This window comes from Ooceraea biroi, chromosome 2, assembly GCF_003672135.1.
Source record: "Ooceraea biroi isolate clonal line C1 chromosome 2, Obir_v5.4, whole genome shotgun sequence".
NCBI classification, from domain to species: Eukaryota; Metazoa; Arthropoda; class Insecta; order Hymenoptera; family Formicidae; genus Ooceraea; species Ooceraea biroi.
This window is the reverse complement of record NC_039507.1, coordinates 16,248,379-16,275,290: the sequence shown is the minus strand read 5'-3', so window position 1 is coordinate 16,275,290 and position 26,912 is coordinate 16,248,379. Positions and strand designations below refer to the sequence as shown.

The 26,912-nt window shown below is 39.4% G+C and overlaps 1 protein-coding gene across 1 annotated transcript in view; it reads right to left on the bottom strand.

Annotated features, from left to right (window-relative positions):
- Window positions 1-24,048, bottom strand: part of LOC105280161 — a 386,539-nt gene extending 362,491 nt beyond the window's left edge. The window contains exon 1 of the mRNA XM_026967845.1: window positions 23,915-24,048. The gene's annotated coding sequence lies outside the window, so the exon portion shown is untranslated. The remainder of the gene's footprint in view (window positions 1-23,914) is intronic.
- Between the last annotated feature and the right edge of the window lie 2,864 nt (window positions 24,049-26,912).

Genomic DNA, 26,912 nt, shown 5'->3' with positions numbered 1-26,912 from the left:
GTATACGGCTCGTTTATTCGAACAGCCCGACAGATTCGCCGTTTGCAATACACGATTTTTACCCCTTCCTCTCTCACTGTCATCTCCAAATAATCCATTCCATAATGGCATTTACCATCCCCGCTGGACGTGACATTTTTCGATTGTCTCCCCGTTTCCTCCCTCTGACGATTAACTCCTGGCCGATCGACCGTGCATTATCGGAATTTGGCGAATTCCACCATATTCGGGTTAGATCCCATGCATGTGTCATCGCACGTGCTTGGGCAAGCAAGTCAGGAATATAGGAATATATAGGCTCGCATTCTCATGGCACATTTACTACTAAACGTATTGTGGTTTTCTGATTCTCATGTCATGTTGATCGAACGTGGACCTTCATTAGACAAATAAAATTAAAAATCATACATTTAACTAAATTTAACATTGAATATGATAGTACCAGTAATAAACGAAAATGAAATGAGAAACGAGTCACAAGCGCGAGCGTAAAAGAGAGGGAAGATTACATTCGAGTCACACAATTGATACGAAAGCGGATGACAAAGACATCGAAAATTGAACACCAAGTAATCGCAAGAATGTGATCAATCGAAGTTTTCGTAAAGAATGCATCGAGCTGGTAAAATAAATCGATAGAAGGATTCACGGGTGAAAGAAAGAGGCGACAAACGTTGAGCCATCAGCTGTTCGATGTGGCGTTCAGCGTTTAACGCGGTTAATTTCATCATGAGTTAGCGGTAATTTCGTAGGTTGCGTGTCCGACATGGTGAGCGTTATCCTAATCGATATCCATGATGTTGTTCCGCACGTTGACAGCCGTTAGGCTCGAAACAGTATGAACGCTCGACAGGAACCGTCGATGGGGTCACGTTCAGGGATCGTATCCTCGTCACGGAGGGAGGTAAATCGGAGTGAGATGAATTGAGCGATGAACACGAGAGGCGGGCGGGCGATTCACTTCGCGATAAATTTATCTAGCCGTCAGCAATTTCGCGAGCGGAGATCTTGCGATTTAAGATAGTTCGCCGTGGAAGCTCGCTTCGCCGAATTTTCATTCAATTGCCGCGCGGATAAACTTCCGTGTTTTCTGACGGATCACTACTTACTGCTCCGTCTTACAAATGGATTTATTTATTCCCTCGAAGATATCACCTGCAAAATGTAGCGTCTGCGTGTGCGATAGGAGCATCATATTCGCATTTCTCATTCGTAATTTCCTGATACAATTTGATGCCTGTGTGCAATCCATTTCTTACATTTCTGGATTACAATTAAAAATTAGAGAACGAGTAATGAAGAAAATAATTGTTAGTAACAGTGATTCTAGTTACATTTCTTATCAATTTTAAAAGAAGATGGATAAAATTCTTTTTACTTCCTTGTTGTAGATATTTTTTTATTTATCTAGTTTGCGTCTGTTTATAAATTTTTCTTTTTGGTCTTTTATATTTCTTTTATATTAGGCCACAGTTTTGCAAACCGTAAGCCTAGTAATATGATGCACTTACCGGTTTCATAGTTTTATATAGCAGCCAATTTTTTAAAGTGCAAATTCTATGCGACGGGAATAAAATGTGAAGTCAAATGTACGGACAAATATACGCGGCGGTGCATCCGAGAAGATAACACGTAACATATCGTTTCTATTAGCCGTAATATTATCGTGCAGCACGTTCGTCATCTTGAAACGCGCTACGTTCTAGTACTTGGGGTATCACCCTCAACGTCGAGAATCGAACGGCGTGCAAGGCGACCTACATGCATCGTGCGGTTTACTTGGACGGTGTCACGAATGCAGCCTGCCTATTGGCAACAACAGCGTGACACTACTATAGGCGCACCTAACAATGCGCCGAAACATACACGAGCGGCCTGTAAACGGGGTAAATACAGCCCGCAGGTGGTGAGTAGGAGGGTCGTAAGTGGTGCACGCGTTGCACGCACCACGCTCTCACCCCATAAACATGGAACCTCGATCCGTTTTGGTCACGCCCGGTACACGACCGGCATTGTCGCAACTGATAGTGTAAGCCACCCCGACGAGGATCTTCATGAAAGCATTTAATCTCTTCGATTATGTCGCGCGTGTTACGGACAGCCGCAATCGCGTATCTTTAAAGGATCGCCTGCCTCTTGACAAGATTGTGTTGATTTTAGTAATTTTTATTAGCACACCGAGTAGAAGGATGAGTAAAGTAGATAATGAATATTGTTTCGTTTATTAAAACGAGATAAGAAGTAATGACAGAGATGTTTAATACGAATTTGGGAAATATCCAATGTAATATCCAATTGTGTACTATTTTCTTCAGAAGAAAGTTCCGACGGAAAATATGTTCTTGCTGAAACAAATGTTCGATAAACACCGAAGTCATGAATACTTTTAGTATATGTTTCCGCATGCGGCTCGCCAATTTGCTCACTCATATCCGATATCCGCCGTCGAGCTGCACCTGAGGCGTTTCTCAAGCATGTAAAAATATTCCAGAGATGCACTTCCCCCCGAAAATTTCAACAACACATAAAACTGCGAGCGAGGAACATAATCTTGTATCCAGATTCTGCGCAATCGACGTAGCAGTTCGCTCGAGGAAACGAGTGGAATGTGTTTTGCCTCACGCCCGAAATTCTGCATAAAACAGCTTGAATAGCTGAGTTGTAGGTATGCTACGCTCAGAATGGAGGGATTAAACAGCCATTTTCAATTTCTTATTTTCGTTTTGCGCGCGTACCATCATTATTACCAAATGATGCATTAGTACAAAACACGCAGTGTCAGATCTAAAGTATGCATGTTAACATGTATTATGCAATTTCGAATCGCGAAAGAAAAAAGGAGATCCATTCAAGGCAAACTGAGAACAATGCAAAGTCCGAACACGGCAGAGAAGTAGAACGATAAGAAATAACTATGCAAAAAGAGAGAAAGAGATAGGGAGAAAACGTGATACCGTTGCCGTTCACTTGCTACGGTTATTACAGTCATGGACGTACGAATTTCGCGGACATTTAGGAAACGCGTGTATGCGGATTAACGTTCACGCCACCGACATTTGTGCGACGTGGTGAAGTTCCAAGGATGAAATAGCGAGGAGAAAATAGCGGCGAGATTGGAACGACGAATACAATCGTGAGGAGACCCTTTTCTACGCGCTGCACGTTCGTCCACTCGTTTGTAGCTTCACCGATTTTTCGTCGTCTTTCTTTCATTTTCTCCCTTCCGGTACGAGGAATCGACAAGGTACGCTCGTGAGTTCTACCGATTTTCCATCAAGATAGAGGTGAACGCGCGACGGATCGGTTGTTCAACTGGAGAAATGCGGTATGCGGATTTGCATAAATTATTCGCCGGTATAAATCCAGATCATGGGTGACTCCTTTCGCGCGCCGCGAGCGTCGGATTTGAAAAATACACGAAAATATTGCGAAGGCGATGACGAACATTTCGTGAGCTTTGCACTGTATTTAATTCTCCTTTATTTAACATCGATAAATGCAAGTTGAAGACAGTTAAAATAATACAAAGCTACACGTTAATTTTTGTTGTAATGACGAACATACGCATTGTGTCACGATTTCGCGTGATTACTTGAATGAAGTTTCAATATATCACTTTCAAAATTTTATTGACGTTTTTCAAAAAATTCTAGCACTTTTATATGCTTTGCGTACACACACCCAAACTGCTTGTCAATTTTTTTTTTGTACGTCCGAGTATTATTTTTCTATTGTACCATTTTGTATTATCTTTCACGTTACATACACGTCATATTATATATATTATATTGTGGTCATGTTAAAACTGTCAGTTATTTTCTATTGTATAATATTGTACAATGTCGATTGTCTTTAGAGAGGATTTAATCTAAAAATAGAATAAATCTTCTTATTCATCCATCCATCAATCTTGTTTTCTCATATTACGCTCTTTCCGATGAAAGCCAGAGTTTCTTTCTGCTCGTCGAACGGATTCTTCATTTTTGGTTACGGACAGACTGTAGATCGTCCCGGAGTGTCCAATATGTTCTTGTTCGTCGATATGCAACAGAGCTCGTATATCGACAGAGGACAGGTTTTCCGTTATTGACAGGAGAAATTGTATGACATTCGTATATCGTCCGAGACGCGAGGATTTTGTCGTAATACATTTTCGTAACCACGACTCGTGATCCATATCAAAGAAAATGATTGGATGAAAAGAAGATGCGTCTGGCGAAGTCACATTTTACGAAAAGAAATGTTGCCTATTTCACTTAAAGATACATTTAGAATTGAGAGAGAAGTAAACCGAGCATCGAAAACATCAACTATTCTCTCCCTTATTTTTCTTCATATATTAAGAAAAATAATAATTACCCTTTGTCCTCGTTTCTCTGGATTTGCAGGAAAAATAAGCACCGCGTACCTCATCTTAGTATTTTAATATTTAGTTCTTTAAAGGTCGCTTCTCCCTTCATCAAACAGAGAAAAACATGAATAATTCCGTTGCAAAATTCCGCACAAAGCACGTATTTTCTCTCACGATATTCCCTTGACGAAGCACTTCAGAGTCGCGAAATTCTCCAACGTTGTCATAACATTCATCTCCAGTGCGAACGTGACGACTCCCGAACACACGATTTATCGCTGCATCATTCATGCGAGGTACCGTTCATAACGCGAAATACGCCATGTATCGTCGCATTAGACCTCCCGGATCTGTCGCAGCAGCCACGATGCTATACTGCAATACGTACCGGAAGCGAGATCATCATCGTATTTCTTTCTCGTATCGCATACAAACAAGTCCTCGTGCAATGTACGTTTTTTCGATAAAATCAACGAGAAAGCGAATGACGAAGTGGAAAGAGACAGAGGCACATTTCATTCTTCACCGAACGCCGAGCTCAGGGAGCTCAGATTCGATCTACATTACGTAATAGAGGAGCCCGATTAAAAGGTGTGGGCGAAATAACAGGTGCCTGGCGAACAGGTGGCGTGTGTAACGAGTATCGCGCGGTTAGGTAGCGTTCGATCGTTGAAATTGGCGGCGGTGCCCGGTGGCCGGAAGGCCAATTTCGCCGCGACGCCAGTCGTGAATCAAAGCCCGTTGGGGCCACTTAGGCGACTATACCCGCGGTTCTGCTATACCGTAGTAATGCTGGCGTACGCGCGTACGCGCACAGAATCGCCGCCCGCAAAATGCCTAGACGATTGTGTGTACGCGTCGCGACGTCCGGCAATCCGCTGAATAATTACCCCAATTCAATACGTAATCACGCTACTTCCCGCGCAGTAGCCCCGAGTCCCTGCCGTCTGACCTCCCCCATTAGAGACATAATCCCATTTAAGCCGTCTCTGAGCATATTCTGCGGCGAGCACGCTCTGCCTGTGCTAGCTGCAATACGCTCGCGAATCCGATTGTTGTACAGTGTTGCGGAGCGTTTCTTTGAGGCATATCTCAAACGCAGATCGAGAGCACGTAGCTTGATGTAGTAGTAGATCGAGATATGATGTGAGTGGTACAAAGAGTTACGCAATTAATATTAACCGTTTGTATGGAATACAAACACGTTGAGGAAAGAGACTTGAAAATTGCGTGACAATATAAAACCTTTTGTTAGAGAAAGTGATTTTCATTATTCTTACTCATTGCAAGAATCATTATGAGAATCATTTTCGTGGGAATTCGTAATCATCGTGAGAATCGTTGAACTTTATTGATTCCGTACACCCACAGAAAAGATTTCTGGACTTAATGCTATTACTTTTTAATCTATCATAAAATAAGATCGCTATAGCGACAATCATATTTATTATTGAAAAGAAGCATATTTTTATCTTGAATAGAAAATTCTAAAATCTAGATTAAAATAATCTTGGTGCTATCTCATTAATTTTCTCAGAAGGATTTAGATACAAATTTGTAGCAAGTTCAAAATATTCTTGATTTAAGAATATTGTGAAATCTAAAAGACATCTTATTCTATCTTGTAAGAGAATTTGTAGAATCTGCACAAAACGGCCAATATTTATGTGTTGCAATCGAAAATCGGGAAAGTGTTTCTGTTATTTGCAATGAATAAGTGCAATACTCTACAAGAAATATTAAAAGATATGGAAATGTCTTATCTCGAATCTTATTTCTCAAGTAAGTATATTGTATATACTTACTTACATTTCCATATCTTTTAATATTTCTTGTAGAGTATTGCACTTATTCATTGTAAATAACAGAAACACAGAAACACTTTCCCGATTTTCGATTGCAACACATAAGTATTGGCCGTTTTATCCGAATAAAGGACGGCGCCGAGTCGACGAGCGACTGTGAGAAAATGATGCGTCGACATCGACAAAGCCTACTATAAAGTGGCGCTAATATCAAATTATTCTACATACAAGAATATATAAGCATAAATTTGTATATGTTACTCTTGTCTCAAGACAGTAAGACAATCTTATTTAATTCGAGAGAGAAGAATAGAAATTACTGATTTAAATTAAAAATTGTTTTATTTTCATATTTGTTATACTTGTAATACGATTAAATTAGTCAAGAATATTTTTCGTCTTGTTATCAGAAATCCTTTCTGAGGGTGCATCTGTCCCAGTTTTTCATCGGCAGTTCGAATTGATTTGATTGATTTGCTCACGTTGCTTATTAAATTATTCCCACCGGCGGCGTAGCAGGACGTCACTTTGGATCATTAGGAATGACGTTCCGTTAATTGCGATGACATTACATTAATCGCATGTCAAAAGCAAAGAGTGCCAATCAAACACGTTTAATCGCATCACGGCGGCTCTCCTTGACGTTCAATTTATCGAAATAATTTCGAAATATCCACCGCGAGCATGATCGAGAAGGTCCAATAATCTGGCCTCGGTAATCACCCGTTGCTCTCGTGCGAGTTTACAGCATTCTTCGCTGTTTCTAGTCGGATCCTAGCATCCGGTTTACAATCGCAGGCAGTAGTGCATTATTGGACATGTTTCTCCCTCCATGTTCCGATTATTCGTCACACGCTACGTGAATTATACCAAGCGCGTAACATCGCAACATCACGCGATCGCTCCGAATCGAATCAAAATATCACGGTGAACCGATTAACGGTCTGTCCTGCAACACAAATATTTGTCCACGTCTTGCTCGTTGATTCGTCCCACTCTCGGAGAATTCAAAATTAAAACGTTTAAAATGATTTTTACGCATCAATGAGGACTCTGTATCTCTGCAGCATTAACAGTTTTCGCACGCGTGTTCTTGTAATGGATTTTATTCATTCTCTAGTGCCTACGTTAGATATCTTACCGCAACTTACACTTACCGTAAATGGCGAAGTTATGTCACGCAATCTATCACTCATGTTACCAGTAGATGACCGAATATTTTAGGAAACGGTACATTAACGGTTCCATTAACGTAACGGGATAATAAATTATCTCAGAAAAATTATTACATTTTGGTAAAATTACTTTGGTAAAAAATATTTAAAACTTTGCAATTTATATATTTGTTAGATATGGTTCCACTTTAATTAAATAAAGATTCTTATCTTGTACAATACAAAGCGGAGAAGTGTAACAATTGTGATAATCCATATTGAAACGATCATAAAGAAAGCACGTCTCACAGCGTATAAATTAACTGGAACACTAGCCGTAATCGAGGTGATATAAAGTAATGAAAATTGTGAATGGCTTTGTAGCACACAAGAGAATCGTTTAAGTGGTACGAAACAGTCGCCGCTATCACGGAGGAACTTTATGAAAAGAAAGAGCCAAGAGTGTCGCTGAGGCGCTTTCTGGTCGCGAATATTAAAACGCGGTCACGAAAACATAAACTGGCAAGAAATAGTACATTGCGCTTGGGAATGTCTTAATACCAGCAGCGGGCGAATTAAAATATTCCCGTGATCCCGAGAATGTCGCTATCCCGAGTAAACGTAAATTCCAAGGATACGCACTTTCGAAAAGAAATTGAAATTATTACGATTCCAATAATTTTTGATATTACAAATATGGAAAACCGAAAAATGTAAATAACAATTTTTATAATTTTTAGCATTCCTTATGGTCGAGAAATTTGATGCCATATTTTCTGTAATATAAATGTTAAAGTAGTAATATGTTTCAAATTACTTAATATGTTTCAAATTAATTAATTAGGGGGACAAAAACAGCATTTCATAAATTATTTTTCAATGAGGTAAACGAATAATATCACTTTATATATGTGTTTGTATTTTATTTAAAAAAATGGATTTTACTTAATATTAAATTACGAAAATACATGAAAAAAGAAATATAATTTTTCGCAATATAATTTTTGCTATGAAATAGTCAATTCTAATTGTCTGTGATCACAGAATTCACAAATACAGTTTGTGATTTCAACTGCTGCGTTTCCATTTTATTCGGCGGAATAAACATAAAAATTGTTTCACGCATTGAAGCCAAACTTTCCACACAAATTTCAGTTTACGATTTAATATACAATATAGTTAAGTACAAAGATTGATGATTGAGTGCACTCAATTAAAGTTTAAAAATTATATACATTTAATAAATATCGCTGAATATTACGATTAAAGTACTAATTCAAGACCGCAGCAAAAGGCATGAATTTATCGTTCGTAAATCACCGGATATATCACGCTTTTCGCACCATTTAAAATGTAATCCCCTTTAATAATCCGCTTATTACGTACAGTAAGCGCTACTTTACATTTATCCGAGTTAAGCAGCGCATCATTTGCTTAAAGTGTTTTAACTCTTAGTTTCAATTATTTATTCAAAACTATTATTTATTTTCAAAAGTATTATTTATTCAAAAATATTATTAAAACTTGTTGCTTTAAATCTTTTTCTATATAAAACAAATGAAATGAAATATAGAGAAAATAAAATATCTGCAATTCGAGCAACACTAGAAATATGAGTAATTCGAGTAGAAATAAAGATAAATAAAATTAAATCATCTTTCTGCTGTTTTTCATTCGCTTCGAATAGAAACTGTCTTCGGATATGACTTGATAGAATCGTCTATTACGGATATTAGATCACGAATATTATATCGCAGATATATAGAAAAGATTATACATATATACGTAAAATTATGAGCAAGGTTTTCTTCGAACGTACCTGAGATATCAAACGCCAAATATTATCATTGTCGCATATATCGACTGCAAATAGTTTCTCTTTCATCTTGACTACAATTACATATGTATCAATCTCATAACAATCTATAAAATGTATTTTCCCATGATCTTGTATTGAATTTGAACGCGTTACATTGACATTGTTAATCATTTCATGGAAAGTAACTTCCTGCTCAGCAGGTGTTCGACTGCAGCATTAAGACCATCCTTCCAATGACCCGTGGGATTCTGGCCGTGCTCTTTTTTATCCAGCACTCCCAGTCCATTAGCCGATAGTTGACTTAATGCCGGCTCGATCATTCGATTACAGCGCGAAGGGACTTTGCCGCTTCGTTTTCGTTGCGAAAGTTTCGAGTTCCGCTTCTCGATTAAGTTAAAATGCAATTTCCCTTCGTTCTTTCTCTGTCTTCCATCTCCCTCGTCTCACCCGCGACAAAGATCGCCTGTGTTTCCTTCTGCCGTTTCTTTCCGCGGCAGCGTAGCTCTTCACCTTGCCAGAACGAAGTCGTGAACTTCCGGTGCAATCAGTAGCGAGGCTCCTCACCGTTATGACCCCTATTGTTCTTTTATTGCGCGAAATAGGGCGAGAGAGGTCGTGCTCGCGGCTAGATGAGGTCAATCAACCACTGTTCCCTGTCAAATGAAACTTGCTCGCTTCTTGTAAAATGGAACAACGGAATGCAAGGAAACAACCGAAAAAAGATAATGGCACTACTACGCATTTATTGCTATTTCTTTTATTTATGGATTCTTTGAACAATTTGAGATAGCTCTATCGCTCTGGCATTAAAACGTCCATAATGTTTAAGTTATTAGTGATTCAAGCTGAAAGAGCGTGAAGAAGTTAAGTCTGTGTGGTATAAACATAAGTATATGATAGAGTAGTCCTCGATTTTATTATATATATAGATAATTGCTGGTGATCTTTTTCCCTTTTTAAGAAGAAAACCTTTTAAGAGAGAGAGCAAATTTAAACTTGTCTTATTTATGTATTTAATAATACAGGTTAATTAAAAGAAATAACAGGAATCTAACGAAAGGCTTTATTAAGGAGGAGTTCTCAGATATTAGTTTACTTTGATACTTCACGATATTTCCATTCGGAAAACACGATTATAAATGTATCTAGTCAACTGTGGAACAAACCAATCAGAATAATTCTGAAGGTATAGCAACGGTGCCGAAACAATCCTACGAAATATTCAATCATGAAGCGATGAAATGAATATTTATAGTACAAGAAGTAATGAAATACCGTTTGCTCCGTATAACCTTTCGTCAAGTTTTATCATGAAATCTCGTGACCCAGTGAAAGAAATCACAGGAGGCAGACCGAAAAAGTAGCCACGAATGAAAATAATGGAAACACTTTTACTACACTCAGACACTTGAAATGAGATAATGAACAAATCTTAAAATACAATAATGAACCCGGTTGCTTAATTGTAGTGTCGTATTATATTCTACGAATTCAAGTCACATCGTAACTAACAAAGATTCTCGAAACGAGTTACATTAATGAGTACGACTCTTGCTTAATTAATTGCTTCCGGTCTTGGAGCTTGGCATAAAGATAATTGAAAAAAATCTGATTATACGGAGAAGAAACGAACGATAACATTTGCCCTATTTTATTAACATTGGCAGTCGCAGCATTCCAATATCGTCGCAAAAATCTTGCGGCGGAGTTAATAGAGCAGTTATTTTTAACACGTCAGACGCGGACAATTCCACGTCGATCAGAATTTCCGCACGCGGCAGCTCGCGCACGAATCATGTTGACGCTCGTGCGATAGGGTTCCGGGAGATCACGAGGATTCTGCACGGGAATTCCCGTAAATTTATAGCCCGGTGTAGTCGGTTTTTTAATGTCACTCGCGTCGCGATTTACGCGCGAGTGCATGAAACCGGGACTGCCGTCCGGTCGCTCGTCACCGCAAAACATGTTGAAAATCATCGGGCTCGTTGCGTTATCGATTCCCGGCTCCTATCCGGGTCCATCGAGCGATTGCTTATCGTACACGTCCGCTCTGATGCCCACGCGAGCTACGCACGCCCATTTTTTCTCATTCACTGACCATTCCACGCGATAGTCGACGTCGGAATAGCCAGTGGTGGTGTTGGCGATGCCGGGCGAAAGTTCAGTGATCGAGTCGGAGTGGAAATTCAATATACCGAGTGCGTTCTGGCCCCGCCATTCCGCGCCACATTTCGCTCTTTCTCACCCTTTGTCACTTACTGCTTTCCCTCTTTTGCGTGCTGATCGTCACTATCCCGATGAGCACTCGCGTAGCGTGCCCCCGTGCCGCCCGGTCACGAGTGACATTTCGTTTTATTGAAAAGTCACCTTTCCGCTCGTGGATTGGAAATTGCAGGTAAATTCTTTACGATCGGTCAGCAAAAGCTACAATTCAACGGTTCAACTAGGCTCGCAAACCGGGAGAGTGAGAATGAGTCGTTACGAGAGCGATGAACAATGCGCGATTGCAGGGCGCGAAAAGCACGCGCCTGCGGGAGGAAGAGGCAGTTTTTACTAGCTGCTGCGATTTTGCGAATGTTACTCTCATCACGGAATGATGGATGCGAGTACGTGAAATGTCTCGTCTGATGGCTGTGCCAATAATCTCCGGCTATTAACGTCGTAAAAACGGATTCTTGATTTAAGATATTAAAATTGTTTGAAATGCTTTATGTCTAATAAAAAAAAGAAACAAAGAAAAGATATCAAACTAGTAAAAATTATAAATATTCAATGAATAATGATGCAATTAAGATACCAAATATACTCGATTACACGGACGCGGATTGCATTTCATTAATTAAATTATCCTTTTTTTCTCTCTGCACATGCACAAATAACTCTCAATATTATATATCTTCTCGTCGCGTGCAGGATTAGGTGCATTGAATGCGTCGTATTCTCGAGCCAGCCGGCTCGAAAAAGAAACTGCAGACCGAAAGTGCAGAAGATGGATCGTTAATGAGGAGGTCGCTTAAAAGAGCTTCGGATACTCTTAGCGCACGAGCGCGCGCGTACACACAGGGAAAAAGAAGATTAAATTTTAAATATAAAGCTTGTGCTCCTGTGGATCGAGAGCGGCTGGCTGCCTCCTTTGACGAGCATGAAAAAACGCTGGACGAACACGCGCCGCTCTTCCCACTGCATTCTACATGCAAAATACTTTTTTAATTAATCCGCGAAATGTGCAGTTTAGAGCGACTCGTGCGTCGCCACGCCGCCGGAGTTTGTGTCTAATAGTAATGAAATTTCAATTAAAGTTTGTATTCTTTATGAGCGAACGCGGGAATGAACGAGCATTATTCGCCGATATGGACGATCATCAAAGCACATGCAGCAAATGGCTGTTACGCCCGCACTTAATTAGCTCCTTGCCGCGATATCGAACGGGTTGCACTTTCGGTGTGGCGACGACCGCCTGTATTTATCGCGTTAATTACCGAGCTGATGAGGGAGGGATGAGGCGAAATGCCGCTTCGAAAGCACAGCCTTTGCGTTTCTACATTTTCTCAGTGTTTCTTTAGCGTAAATATTACGTAACGCTGCGTGCGCCATTCCTTTTTCGGGAAAAGCGTAACAGAAAATTACGAATTTAAGCGAAGACTGGCACTTTTCATATGTTTTAATTTGCAGCATTAAATAAAGCGTGAGAATTAAAATGTCGTTACAAAGAAACCGCGCGCGTATTAAATTCAATGTAAAACAAACTTTTGCTATCTGTTAATTAATTCATTGTTCCGTTGTTCGTGTTTGTTCATTTTGTGTCTAAGTCCGTTTATTCGTTTGCTCGAAAATTATGTTTAATGTTATAATGGTCACGTTGCAAAATTTTGCAACTTTCTGCAATTTCTATGTTACCGCACGCGCGAACACTTCCATTAATATCCATTACTGGGACAGAAGGGTTTAGCTTTACTTTTGATTATTCCTGCGTGCGTGCGCAAGATGACCGCAGAGCGTGATTCCATGCTAGGGAGCTGTAATTATGACAGGAACGCGTACGACACGCGTTGTAACATCAACAAATGTTTAATCGGCATACTGCACAGAGGGCGCGAAAACCGCCACTTGATCACGCGGCATTGAAATTCCGTCAGATTTCAATAACCGACCCAATGATTCGCTGCCAATATCGATGCTCGGGAGTTGTTCAATTAATTTTCAACCATGCGTATGAATTATGTTGAATGTGCAGTGTTGATCGACGCGTGGCTGCCACGCTTATCGACCTTCCAATTAGCACCTCACTATAATTAGGTGCCAAGTAATGTACTAAGAAAAGGCATTTTACATCAATCGTTCTTAGCGTTTTAACTACATTTGCCTTAATCATCAATTTATTATGATAAGTTATTAAATATTTAATACATAGGTATATATACGGATACATCAAAGATTATATGAGAATATATAATTCGATGTTTTATTGAATCGATCAATATGCGAAAATATTATAAATAGGCAAAAATTAAAATTCTTATGCAACGATTTCACATTTCATCGTAAATGAAAAACATATTGTTCTCAAACCAAATCCAATTAAATCGAAATAAGTAAATGCCTTTTGAGAATACATCTAAGATGTTGCCTTTATTGCAATCATCTTTATCAGTCTAAGCGCTGTAGATTAAATTATCATTATAATAGATTGCATCGACATGTGAGCCGATAAATACTACGTACAAAAAGCTTAATGAAATGGAGAGATTTACATTGCAGAAACAGCGGTGTCGGTAATCGATCGTGCTTAAGCAGTCATCGAAGTCTCTTTTCGCGCGGTAAACTGATCGATTACGAGGCTAAAAAATTAATCAAGCATTTGACTTTATACACTCGCCTCTATTAAAAACGATAATTGAGGTAATGGAAGGTGGGTTGTTTTGATCGAAAGGCATAAAGGATTGATCGATGACGGCTTATTCCGTGGTCGCTTGGCAGATATTTCGTTTCGCAATAACGCCGGGCGGTACCTCTTTGTCAAACGAGGATAAATGCTGCAACTTGTCACAATTACATGTTGTGCACTAAACGCGTTTATCGACCTTTGTCACATTTCGCGAACGGTCGTTTCGCATTCGTTCGTTTAATTCAGCCGTTGTAACGTGTACATTGTCGAAAACGCACCTGCCTGCATTTTTAGCGATGTGGCAAACCAGACGACATATGATCGAGTCCAGCATGCCACCACCAACCTGATCGAGCCCAGCATACCACCACTAACCATAAACGCCATCCCGTTTAAATAGCGCATCAAAGTTTCAGCTAACAGTTCAATGAAAAACATACCACGAGTTTCACATCCAGTGTAAGGTTAAAGTTCAGTTTATGCATTGTTTTAAAGTTAATAATTGTTCCAGATTTTACGTTAGTGCAAAGTTCATGTCTAAATTTTTTTAAATTGTAAAACTAGCAGTTTTTCAATTTATTTGATCTGGTTTAATTCCAATTTTATTAATTAATTAATTCCAATTATCCAATAATTCCAATAATTAATTAGGATGCGAGATGACTTATAAAAGATTTTTTAAAAAGATAGGTTTTGCAGCGCTACGTGAAGCGCATCTTATATAATCATCATAATTTCTTGATCTACATTTGTTTTTCTTATTCATTATGTTACATATATACATATATATATTTATAATAATCTTCAATATTTAAGATACAGACGTTATAAAACCATTTTTAAATTCATAGATTCTTGTTATTTTTCAATATTGTCTCATTTGCCAATCTCTTATTTATGATCAATATAGTTTTTAAAATTCAATTGACAATGAATGATGCATGTAAAACCTGATTACTACGATACGTTTGGAACGGACTCATATACCGTGCATCCCATCGATCCTATGCCGTTACTGTTAATGTTTCATGTAAATTTTGCATAGAGATGCATCCGAAGTATCTGTCACAGCACGCAATTATATATGATGTAATAAAAGTTTGCGGGCACAGTCATATAACGATAAAGTTACGGTGGCGCATACGTACAAATAAAATCTGCATACCATTTTATTTATTAGATTCATTCCAGAATGGATCAATATTGAGGATGATAAATTAAAATGAATAATCATATATCAATATAAATTACGAATCATTAGAATTTTATGGCGCCGTGACAGAGCTATTAATTCTGGAATTTTAATGGATACGCGGAATCACGTTTCCATTCTCTAAAATAATGATTTTTACATACCATATCATTATCGGTAAATTAAATATTCAACCCTCATCATTCGAACTCTTAGTGATAATTATAGCGGTCATTTTACCATAGATATCGTTCAAAACGTGCTATTTCATTGAAGAGAACATTATTAGATAATTATCAGATAATTATTAGATAATTATCAGATAATTATTAGATAGTTCAAAATGTGCTATTTCATTAAAGAGAACATTATCATAAAATGTACGCGTATGCATATACGTTTTGTATGCATATACGTTTTGTATGCATATGTGTTCGAACCTGCATACTTCGACTTGATGCTCCTCCAAACTGAAAAGTATTTCTCACACTATCGCTGCTGGATTCTTTTTTGGACAACGCGGGTCTTTTTGCAACATGGGTCGAACGTTCCGGAGAACAAGTTTCCTTTCCGTTTCTCTCAAAACGAGCGACTTTTCAGGCATTGGCTTCTAGCGCGCAGTCGACGTGCCAGTCATAGTAACTCGAAATACGCGAAGTCGTGAATAGTTTCACCGTTTTTTTTGTCCTACTTACGTGCCGCACAATTCCTGCGGCCTCATAAATCTCTCTCGCCCTACGTCAGCTACACGGTGTGCCCAATGTAATCGTCCATTACGTACTAGACTCTCGTCGAACGACGACGGCACCTCCATTTGTCCTCCCCATGAGAGTGTATCGGATGTATCGTGAAGAAAGCCTCGTCGTTTCTTTGTTTCCGAGTCCATTCGCCTAGTAAGGATAGAAAGCAGCGTACATCGCGCCCTTCTTTTCTTACTGCGGAAAATACGGGAAGACGAACATTATAAATCTGCGACACTACTCCATTTCAACTAGAGTCTCCTCCGTACCGACATAATATATACAGCAGCATAAATTGCATGTGATGCTTATGTATATTATCGCGCGTGGAATACCGTTACTGTAAAGGTCGTACCTATTTTAGCTAAAGTCCCTGATTTTAATTAATTTAATTATTATCATATATTATATTAAATTAATTTCGGCTTCTGCGTGCCTTTAAAATTACAAGACTCGGAGATGCAATATTTTGCAAATACAAACAGATTCTTTTCTTTAAAAATATTCAGTATATAATTAAAATAGCTTCTATTTTACGTTTTCTGTATGAATATATTTTTCCCTCAAATCAGACAAGGAATATTCCAAGTAGATATATATATATATCTATTTGGAATATATATATATTACGTGACAGCACAACCGAGTTTTGAACAATTTATGTAACTTGTGCAGTAAATTGTGCAGAGAGATACCTCATAAATTCAAGAATAATTGTACTCTTTTTTCTAATCTTCCATTCTGTTATTTATATACAGTAGTCATGTACATCGATTTATTGTATTATTATATATATGTAAAAGCATTTATCTTACAAGTACCAATTCAGCTGCGTGTACGAAAAGAATAGCTCGAGGAGAAAGCAAAGAAGGAGAGAGATGAATTCTCGTCAAAGACCCATCTTATCTTCTCGCAACGCCTCGACAGGCAAAATATCAGCGAACATGATCGCGCGATAAGCTCGCACAGAACGCAACAGCAAAGGGCTGAACTGAAGATTTCCCTAAAAATTTAATCCACCGGCCGTGAGAGCGACGGCAGTGGGACGAACACTGGGACGAGCACTGGGACTACATTAATTAGACCCACAATTACGGTAATGGGAGAGTTCGTGCGTTGCAATTATCGTGGCACCACGAAGGCAGTTAATTAAGAGAAATTCAATTAAGCTCTTTCGGTCGCGCATCCGCAGCAAGAGGCGCAGCGCGTGATGCGAGCGTGCGCGCGACTCTCCCGCGTGGTCACGAAGCCGATTTCCCTGCGAGAAAATCCGATTCCGTACTTTTTTCGTAGTCCCCATTGTTCTAGGCGGTATCGTTAATTCTATGCCGATTCGATTGGCGTGCCGCTTGTTCAACGCGGATTTTTGTTGCCTCTTTTTTGCCACGAAGAAACAGAGGGACGGCCGGAAAAACAAGTAGTTTTACGGTGATTCTCCGTGATGAAGGTTGTTGAACAAATGATCCGTTTCAGATGCCAGAAAAAATCGCGTAATCAACCAGAAAATACGCTTCCGCATGATTCTAATCTGTCGTAGTATTATACGCATGATACTGAAGGATGACATTATCCTAATTTGCAACAGATATTTCGGGTGTCAACAATCGCAAAAATAACGCAACGAACCACTCGTTTATATCGAGTAATGAGGAATAACATTTGTGAGCTATCATGGAATTATTCTTTGTAACTAAAATAATTTTGCCATTTGCGTATACATGAGCGTCAGCTTGCATTGGCATCGTAACGTGAATATAATATACGTAATGTTTACTTGTGCATTCAAAAAAAGAAACAAGAAAATAATTATTACTAAAAGATAAATATTTAATGCGCACAAAAATGTCCTGCATATTAATACATTCACTTGTGATCAATTCTCCGAGTTCGGAGAACTGTTTTTCCATCAACACGCAATAAATACGATTGAAAATGTCGAATTTCCTTGAAATAGTTGCATTCCGTTTACTTTTATTTCTTCTTGATTCCTCAACACCGCGTTGAAAGCGTTAAGGTACTTGCGCGAGTTCGCTTCTAAAGGATTTTCGGACTTAACTTTACAACAAGAAACACTAAACGTTTCATGTCATGTACTCAACTTTCTCGCAGATAGTAACGTCTGACAATTCTACTACAGAAAGTAAAAAAATTTTTGTCGCAATTTTATCCTCGGGGTTTGCAGCTTCGTTGCATTTTGTTTTTTTAAATAAATTTTTCATGCAAATATTTACTTTTTTGAGGTTGCGATACGGCTCTTTGCTACGTTTATGTAATCGAATTTGATGTCGACGAATTAATTAATTTCCCTCGTCAAAGGAAACTCTGCACGTCACCTTACACTGACAGGGGAGTGTAAACCGTCGTTGCCTCGACGGACGGATCTGTCTGAAGCAATGGTGATACTCATGACAGGCACAAACGTCTTGTTAACGTCAGGCATGACGGGAACAGCGCGCCACGGCGATACGAAACTTGACAAAGTCAGTTTACACAGATACGAGTGTAAAATATGGCCCCTAAATTTGGACGTTGGCGCTACATAAGCATCAATCCGAGCGAAATCCGCATTTATTTCCGACCGAAGCTCTCTCTAAAGCTTTCTAAAGCTGCACTACACTCTATTATTAAATCAGAATATTAAATTTAATTAGGCTTGTAACTAACTGACTCAATTCTCCCAATAACAAAATTATACGGTATGACACTTTTGCGAAACGCGCATTTAAATTCTATCTAATGCATAACATCGTGTTTGCTTAAAAGCAGACGCCTATTTTCTGATTACTTTTTATGAACAAGCGCACGCGATAAGCGCGATTGCGTGATAACGTAAACCTTGCATTATTGGGACGGGGAAAAATGGGACTTAAAGGGCTCGTTAATATGAAGCGTGACATGAAATAAACAGCCGTACGATGGATGGGCTGTACGCCGTTCTTGAAGAAGAAAAAGAACAAGCTACTTGACAAGCTTCGTGAGATGGTTCGTTCAAAAGACTGGCTGAATTAAGCACTACAATGGAATACTAATTTGTCTGACATGCATCTCTTTTTCTCGCTATGCGGCCAAGCCCAGCTTTTTATCTTCTTGACGTGCATTTAAAACTTTTTTCTCAGTCATAATTAAATGTCATTACGTTTATGTGTGTATGTGCGTGGCGACAATATTACATTAAATAATTCTCATAGGACTAGATCAAGATCGTATCAAGTCCAATTAATGTAAAAGTTTATCGCCTTCTTTATAGTATCACTTAATTCTAAACTTGGTGAGACTAATTCGCTAAATATAAAATTATATTCTAAAATAATACACAATATAAAATAATGCAAGTGATGAATAAAATAATTCCTCAGTTAGGAGGTAAACTAGTCAAACTATTTAAATAATATATGAACATTTTAATAAATATATATATATATAATACTGTAATCAATATATAATTATTTTATATATAATTTTATTTAATATTATGTAATCTTACTTAATTCTTACTTTAGTTATATTATTTTCATTTTGTCTATTAATTATTGTTGTAATATCTGTCATAGAATATTGTATTATTAATATCACTGATTTATAATAAATAATATAACATACAATACAAATACTATATAATATATTTTATTATAAAATATTATATAAAGCTAAATCTGTGCAATGTTCAGCTCTGCTATATTTTCCATCCGTTATTTTATTTCGTTTATTCCCCATGCGGATTCATTATTTAAAATGGATTCGATTGTGAGATGCTCATGCAATTGCGTTCATAATACGCAAATAATAAAGCGAAAAAGTTCACTAAAGCATAAACAACGGTGCGCTCGTATTAAGAAATAAAATCGGACCGCTTTGAAATCCGTGAACAATATATTTCAATTGCTCCCGTCGCGAAATGCACGCATAGAATCGCACGAGCGAAACTCAGGAATAAAATGGAACAACTTATTCCTTACAACGATAAACAATTACCGATTGCATATTAATGAGATTATGTGCATTATAATTCTCGCGTTGTGTACAACCGATCAAATGGTGGCTCATCGATTAAAGCAGGGCTAAACGGAACTGCCGTTATACAATAAATTTCACTGAATTATAGCAGTGCGTTCATTTGATCGCGGATTTGATTTAAGCCGCGGCAGCGGCCAAATTGATTCCGACGGATTTATTAATTTAATACGGCTGCGATTGAGCGTCCTTAGCAAATTTCAGTTCTTCACCGAATCCTAGCCTAATTGATTAGTCTTTTAATTCCGTTAACAGAGCACACGCGAATGGAAGGCATCGCGAGGTCGTTAATCCATTAGTGCGATCCATCTCGACGCGGGTAGTTCACGTCGACAATGCTGAAACCGCGATGCAATGCACAAGTTAAATTCCAAGTTGGCAGTCTTAGCTCGCCGTAGAAGCGGGCTCCGTTCGTTCCCGCAGCTAATTAATCCAAAGTTAATTGACGCCTATCCCGTGGCGCCGTCCGGGCCGGATGCAAATATCGAGTTATCGGACTTGGTAGTAGGCACCAGTAATTTTCACGGGAAATCATTAACGTAGGATGCCGTCACTTTCCAGTGGATTCTAACTTCTGATATTTGGAAGCAGCAATTTTCGCTTTATGCCTTGGCAACGAAATGCCGATGGGTTGTAATATCGAAAAATCGATTCGCTAGCAACGTCCGCGTCGTTTGCGTGAAAAATTCGTTGTGTCATATAGTATGTGAATATAGTAGGTGAAATATTGTAGAATGAAATGTAAAGAATATAATATACATCTAAGAAATGTATAATATAGTATTTCGAATATGTACATGTATTAAAAATACATATACGCACGTACATGATTAAGAAAATGTTAACTCAAGATGAAAATTGTGGTTTAAAATTGATATCAGAAATTGATTAGATATTGATGTTTTATAGTTTAATATTCATTTTGTCATTGCATATTTATTTTTGATCCGCTTTAGAAAAGATACACAATAATTTAGTAATTTGTATTTAAATACATATAGATCATATAAATTATAGAAACATATTCATTATACTTTTTTTGCAGATTTGCACAATTAAGAAATCGAATAGCTACGTGACGCAAATTACTACGATCATCACTTGTTGATCAGTATAAATAGGTTGCGCAGCACAACAAAATTTGCTTTGCTAATGAATTTTACTCGATCGCGGAAATTGGTGGCAGATAATTATTGGCAAATTGATTAGGTCGGCTATTTGCCTGAAATAATCGTAACGCGCGTAGTAGAAAGAAAATTATCTTTCAAATTCAACACAAACACTATACAAAGGCACTATACAAAGTAACAATTAAACATCAAATCATCAATTATCGAATCACAGGAATAATTTTGTTCATAGACGCGTTTGTCTTTTTGCAACATAAATTATATGCAATAAGAGAATGCAGACTTTCTTGCTTGATCACATATCTCTTTCGGCAATCCTCGGAAAAAGTACTGAAAATCCAAATCTGGAACTCCGTTATTTTTGTCGAATCTCTTACAAAACTTTACCGGTGCGCTCTCGCATTCCGCCAAAAAAAGTGAAGACGAATGAAGAAGGCGGAAGTTTTCCCTCGAAACTGCAGAAGCTTGGTGGTTCGATCCGGAAAATCCCGACAATACCGAGAAGCCTACCGAGGTAGTTGACGGCTTCCGAAATCAAATTCGCGGGCAGATAGATGGGCAGACGCGTGCGAATAAAACCGGACATCCTGGCAATTCTAGCGAAGTGTGGTGGGATGTCGGAACGGTCGTTGTTTGAGTTCCAATTTGCGTTTAATAATTGCATTCGATTAATATTCATTGGAATGCAAAACGGTCCGATGAATCCAGCGAACGGGTCGTTCACACGCTCGCGCGAAAGGAAATGCGCGCCGGCAAACTAGCGTTTTCACGAATTTTCGGCATTCTCCCGTCGTCTGTGCAACTCTGATGACAGAGTGGACCAGGATAATAAATCGAGAGCAATAGCGTCGTGTTCTTCCCTGCATGCGCGGATAACAATGGCTTCATATCCACGCGCGCGAGGGACTTATTTATATGAGTAGCTTCGAGAATAGTCAGACTGCGTTACTCCGCTCTGCGGCGTTTTTTAAATCACCGTGCCTATCCTCAAGCGCAGGAAGGAATATAGAACGTTTCCGGCGAGAGAGAGAGAGAGCGTTCACCCTGCATAATGCCACAGAGCGTTTTCACGAGATTTGCATCAAACTCCGAAAGCGTATTCTCTGATGAATTTAGCGAATAATTTTTTCGTAGCATAAAGTTATGCCGTCGGCGCTATTCTTCCTCGCAACTCTTGAATTTTCAACGTTACGGACAACTAAGTCTCAGATTGCGACTCTGTTAAAGCAAACTTTAATAGAAGTTTATCGATGAGCTAGGTTTTGTTACCCATTTACCCCCCTACTTATTTTGCGCGAAGTTTTTAAAATTTAGCATTAAGTAACTTGCTAATCACGTTTTCAACACGAAGCACGTTTATCAACGAACAGTTTATGGAAAAGTTTGTCAAGGGGAAAGGTTCTCGAAGGACGGGAATTATCTTCCGCGTACACCAATCGCACGGCGATTACGCGACAATGTAATTCGTGTTGCAATATGCACTCAAAGGACGGAAAATATAAGAGAATTTTAAGAAACTGGAATTATAACGAAAACGTGGAAAATCCCCGGATTTGAGTGAGAGTCGATCCTGGAAAATGCTCCGGATCAGAATCTTATCTTTGAGAACACATGCAGCTGCGAACGCGCGCGCGCGCGCACACACACACACGCACACACATGCACACACGGGAATCACACACAAGTTGCACTGGGAATTGCGAATACGCCACGGGAGAGCAAAGCCTATTTCCAGGGTCGCGATTCCACAAAACAAAAGGAATTTACAATGAGCAAGTTCTGTTCGACGCCAAAGCTTCAATCGTAAATTGAAAACTTCTGTCCTTTTCTCTGAATCCGACTCGCCTCTTAGATACCAACTTCGCTCGCGCGAAAACTCTTTTCGGAAACTGTCGATTTCTCAAGTAGAAACACCACGAAACTGATCAGACCCGACAAGATCCTAGACTCGAGTGGAAGATTACGTCGCTGAGGGATTAGCACTTTCACATTCTCAAAAAGTCGATTGCCTCTATCTCTCCAGGCCAGTAGAAGCACACGATACAGATCGGACACGGAAACTTTGGCGGACGTGAATGGAATATTCAAAAGGTTAATCGATCCACAGACCGACCACTTTTTAACAACAGGCGATTTACACATCTTTATGCGTGAGTCTGGAAACTCGTAAAAATATTATATAACACGTCGGATGTCACATTTCTAGAAATTCCAGATGGAGAATTGTTGAAACGCACACGAAAAGTGAACACTTTCAAAGTCTTAAAGAGTGAATGCTATAACATAAGTTTCACGATCACCAGGAAATGAATCATGAAACAAATTAGATGTGACAGTTTTTCTGACTTTTTTAAGTAGAGAAAAAGTTACGATGCATTCAAGAAATAAATCCATTCACACTCCCTCTCATTCGCGGGGAACGTGCATCGTATAACTTTCGGAATCACTCGGTCTAAAAGCCAGTAGAAAGTCACGCAATAGGTCAGGCACACGTTCCTAGCGCAAGGAACGCTCCTTCTAACGAGTAAACGAACTGTGAATCTCACACTCACGAAGCTTCAAGGAACAAATAAAAACTATTTCTCTTTGATGTATCCTCATGAATTATGGAGGAGCAACAGAACAGACACTATAATTTCCTAGATGCGGGCCTAAGACAAGCGAACACCATCGCACTTTCAGAGGAAACGAATCTTCTGTACGTTCTCGCACTAGTCAGTAGAGATACCACGACATAAATCAGACACTTCAACTACCTGGACGCGAATAAAACATCCGGCGAATATTTACGGACGCACTCGCACTTTCAAAGAAGAAGTTCCTGTACCTTTCTGGATCAGGTCGATCTCGATCCACGAACTCGATCCGGAGGCTATCACTACTCCGATGCGAAGAAACTTTCCGCCGTTGGTCGTTCCTTCTCCTTCAACGTCGCTCCCAAGACGTTGATCCGACGTTCTCGAAGATCGCGAGAGGAGAGCGTCCCCTTATCCTTCCATCGATCATAGAATTCCGCTGATAAATCGTCACCGTTCGATCCGGAGTGTCGATTATCGCGCGAATGACGCGCGCATCACCCGCGTGGCCTAGCTCCGCGAGACGATGAAACGTCAACGAGTACACGAGTATACAGTGATACTGAACGACGTGCGTCGCGACGCCACCGACGGCACCGGCAGTTACGTACTGAGCCGAGTGACGGCGGAAGGCGAACTGGACCGAGCGCCAGAGACTGCCTTTGGCCCCGGCTGCGTGTTCGGTCTGGTGGCGGCCGTTTTCGCCGGCGACGAGGACGGCCACCCCGACGACGACGCCGACGCCGACGCCGTTCGTAGCAACCATGGCGCGACGCGGAAGCCGCTGGAGCGCCCTCATCTCTCCCACCCCCCGTCGACCCCGGCACCTCGTTTCATCTCGCTTCAACCCACCCTCACATCGCCCTTCGCGGCCGCCCAGTAGAGCTGGACCCCCACTACTCCTATCGATCCTACGGGAGAGGCCCTCTGGTGCGTTCCATTTGCCTCGTTCGAGCGGAGAATGCGAATCGCGCTCGTAGCATCTGGATCGTCATGAAGAAAGCCGAATAGGGTCGCAGCGGAAGGGTAGAGAGGGACAGTTGTCGGCGGGTTTAACTCTTTACGGAGTTCTTTCTTGCGCGAGGCGCGAGAAACTGGATTGTTAATGGATCGACCCTCGTTCATCGACGGGAAAAACTCGCAAAGAGCTTATTCGAATGTGGCGAACGAAATGCCAAGTAAATTAAGCGATACTAACTGGGCGCGATCAATAACAACGTGATCTCGAATATTATTAAGAAACGAGACAATTCTGATCAATTCCAATTGAATATTTCCTGGATAAAAGCGATTCGATATATTCATAATGTTTTTGAACGAACAAGAAAGTAGCAACAATAGAGCAATATCAGAAGCAACATTAAATATGCCGTACGTTTTGCCCAAGAATAATCAAAGGTAGAAAAGAAAACTTATGTTACATGTAGAAAGTTTTCCTTGAAACTGCGTTAATAATTAATAAACGTAATATTCGCTACTTGTAAGTTTGAGTTTCATTACGTGTGACATTTACGAAAATAAAAATGCAATTGCCCGCTATAAAATTTCTATTACCCTACGCGTGCTTTGCTACACGGAAATATAATACTAGACCAGTTAGAATAGATATATCGAGCGTGTCCACGTGTAAAGGGAAACAGAAAGGGAAAGTAGTAGTCCTTAGAATCGTCCCCTGTGTCACACGGCGGATTTTCCGATTATGTTCTCGCAGAATCTGAGCAATTCACCCCCGTGTATCATGACACGCTTTCCGATTATACATATGCTTCCGGGAGAACTTAAGCATATGTATATCGATCTCTGTATTCACATCGTACATTAGTGCTACGTGTGATTGCTTGATTTCCATTACACATTTGCATTAATTCTACGGTCCCGGTATTAAGCAAATTACACTCAGAAATGGGCCATCACATTTAACGATAAGCGTAGTGCTCTATGGAAAAGATAGAGAGAGAGAGAATTGAGAGCGGCTACAGAGAAATTAATGAAAGAATCATAATTCTGAATGTAAATCAAACGTAGAACAAATGTAGAACTTAATTGTCATATTTCGCAGCTTAATGTAATCGACAAGGAACGTACATGAATATTTTGTAGTCCATTATTCCGTACGATATTAAATTGTCAAAATCATGAATAACCGCGGTACGCTTTGTGCTTATTTCTTTGATCTCGACTACTTTATTATACATGTATTTCAACTAATATAATAACCATGAAATCTTTGAGGTAAAGTAAATTCTAAAAAATATTGTGTTTTGCGTAAGAAAGAAAGCAAACAAGAAAGTAGCAACTGATATAAGAGATAAAATAAATACCGAAACGCAAATTTCGAATATTATTTCAAGAATACATTTAATGCTTAAGGGACGTTTTGTAGCAGAGTAAATTCTGAGATATATCGCTACGACGAGGAGAAATTTCGTGCTTGGAGAAGGAATAAAAACGTAAAAGGCAGAGTTAAACCGTAACGTTATTATTTCTCAGTACAGTGTACGTCGGCGGAATCTTCGCAATGAAGTAAATTCCAAAATATTATATATCGCTACTAACCGAGAGATATTGCAGAATAGGAAAAAAGAGGAAGGAAATGGAACTTGAAACGCAAAATTGAGTCGGCGCGGGAATACGCAATATTATTTTCTTCATAAGGAATGCGTGTGTGATGTTAACGGACGCTCTTCGGTGGAGTAAGCCCCGTAATATAACGCTCTTAACCGAAAGAAATCGCAAGTTACAAAAAGAAGAGAACGCGAAGCCGGCGTGCGCGAATTTCCGATATTATTTTCCGAAGGAACGCGCACTTGACGCTAACGGGAGCTTCGTGGCTGGAGTAAATTCCGTAGTATACCGTCGCAGGTGAGAAAAGCCAGAAATAAAACGTCAGAATTTTCGCTAAACCAGTAGACTTTCGGTAGTCCGCCACGAAGAAATACCGGTTTGTAGCGGCACTCAAGCGAAAATCACGATCGAACTATTTGTCGAAGTATCTGGCACATCGTGAATCTGTCGAAATCCGTAATTCACTTTTCGAGTGACTGTAATTTTTTTCAAATTGTGCATGTAAAAAAGAAATGAAGAACTGTTCAGCAAAGTACTTTACAAGTTTTAATTTTACGGTGTCTTTTATATCTCTTTATACAGTTATCTGTAATGTTAAAATCTTGACGGATGCGTTACGGTATTCGTAATTCCCGCATAACGCAGCGTGTAAGCAGAATAGAAAATAGGATTTTCGAAAACATC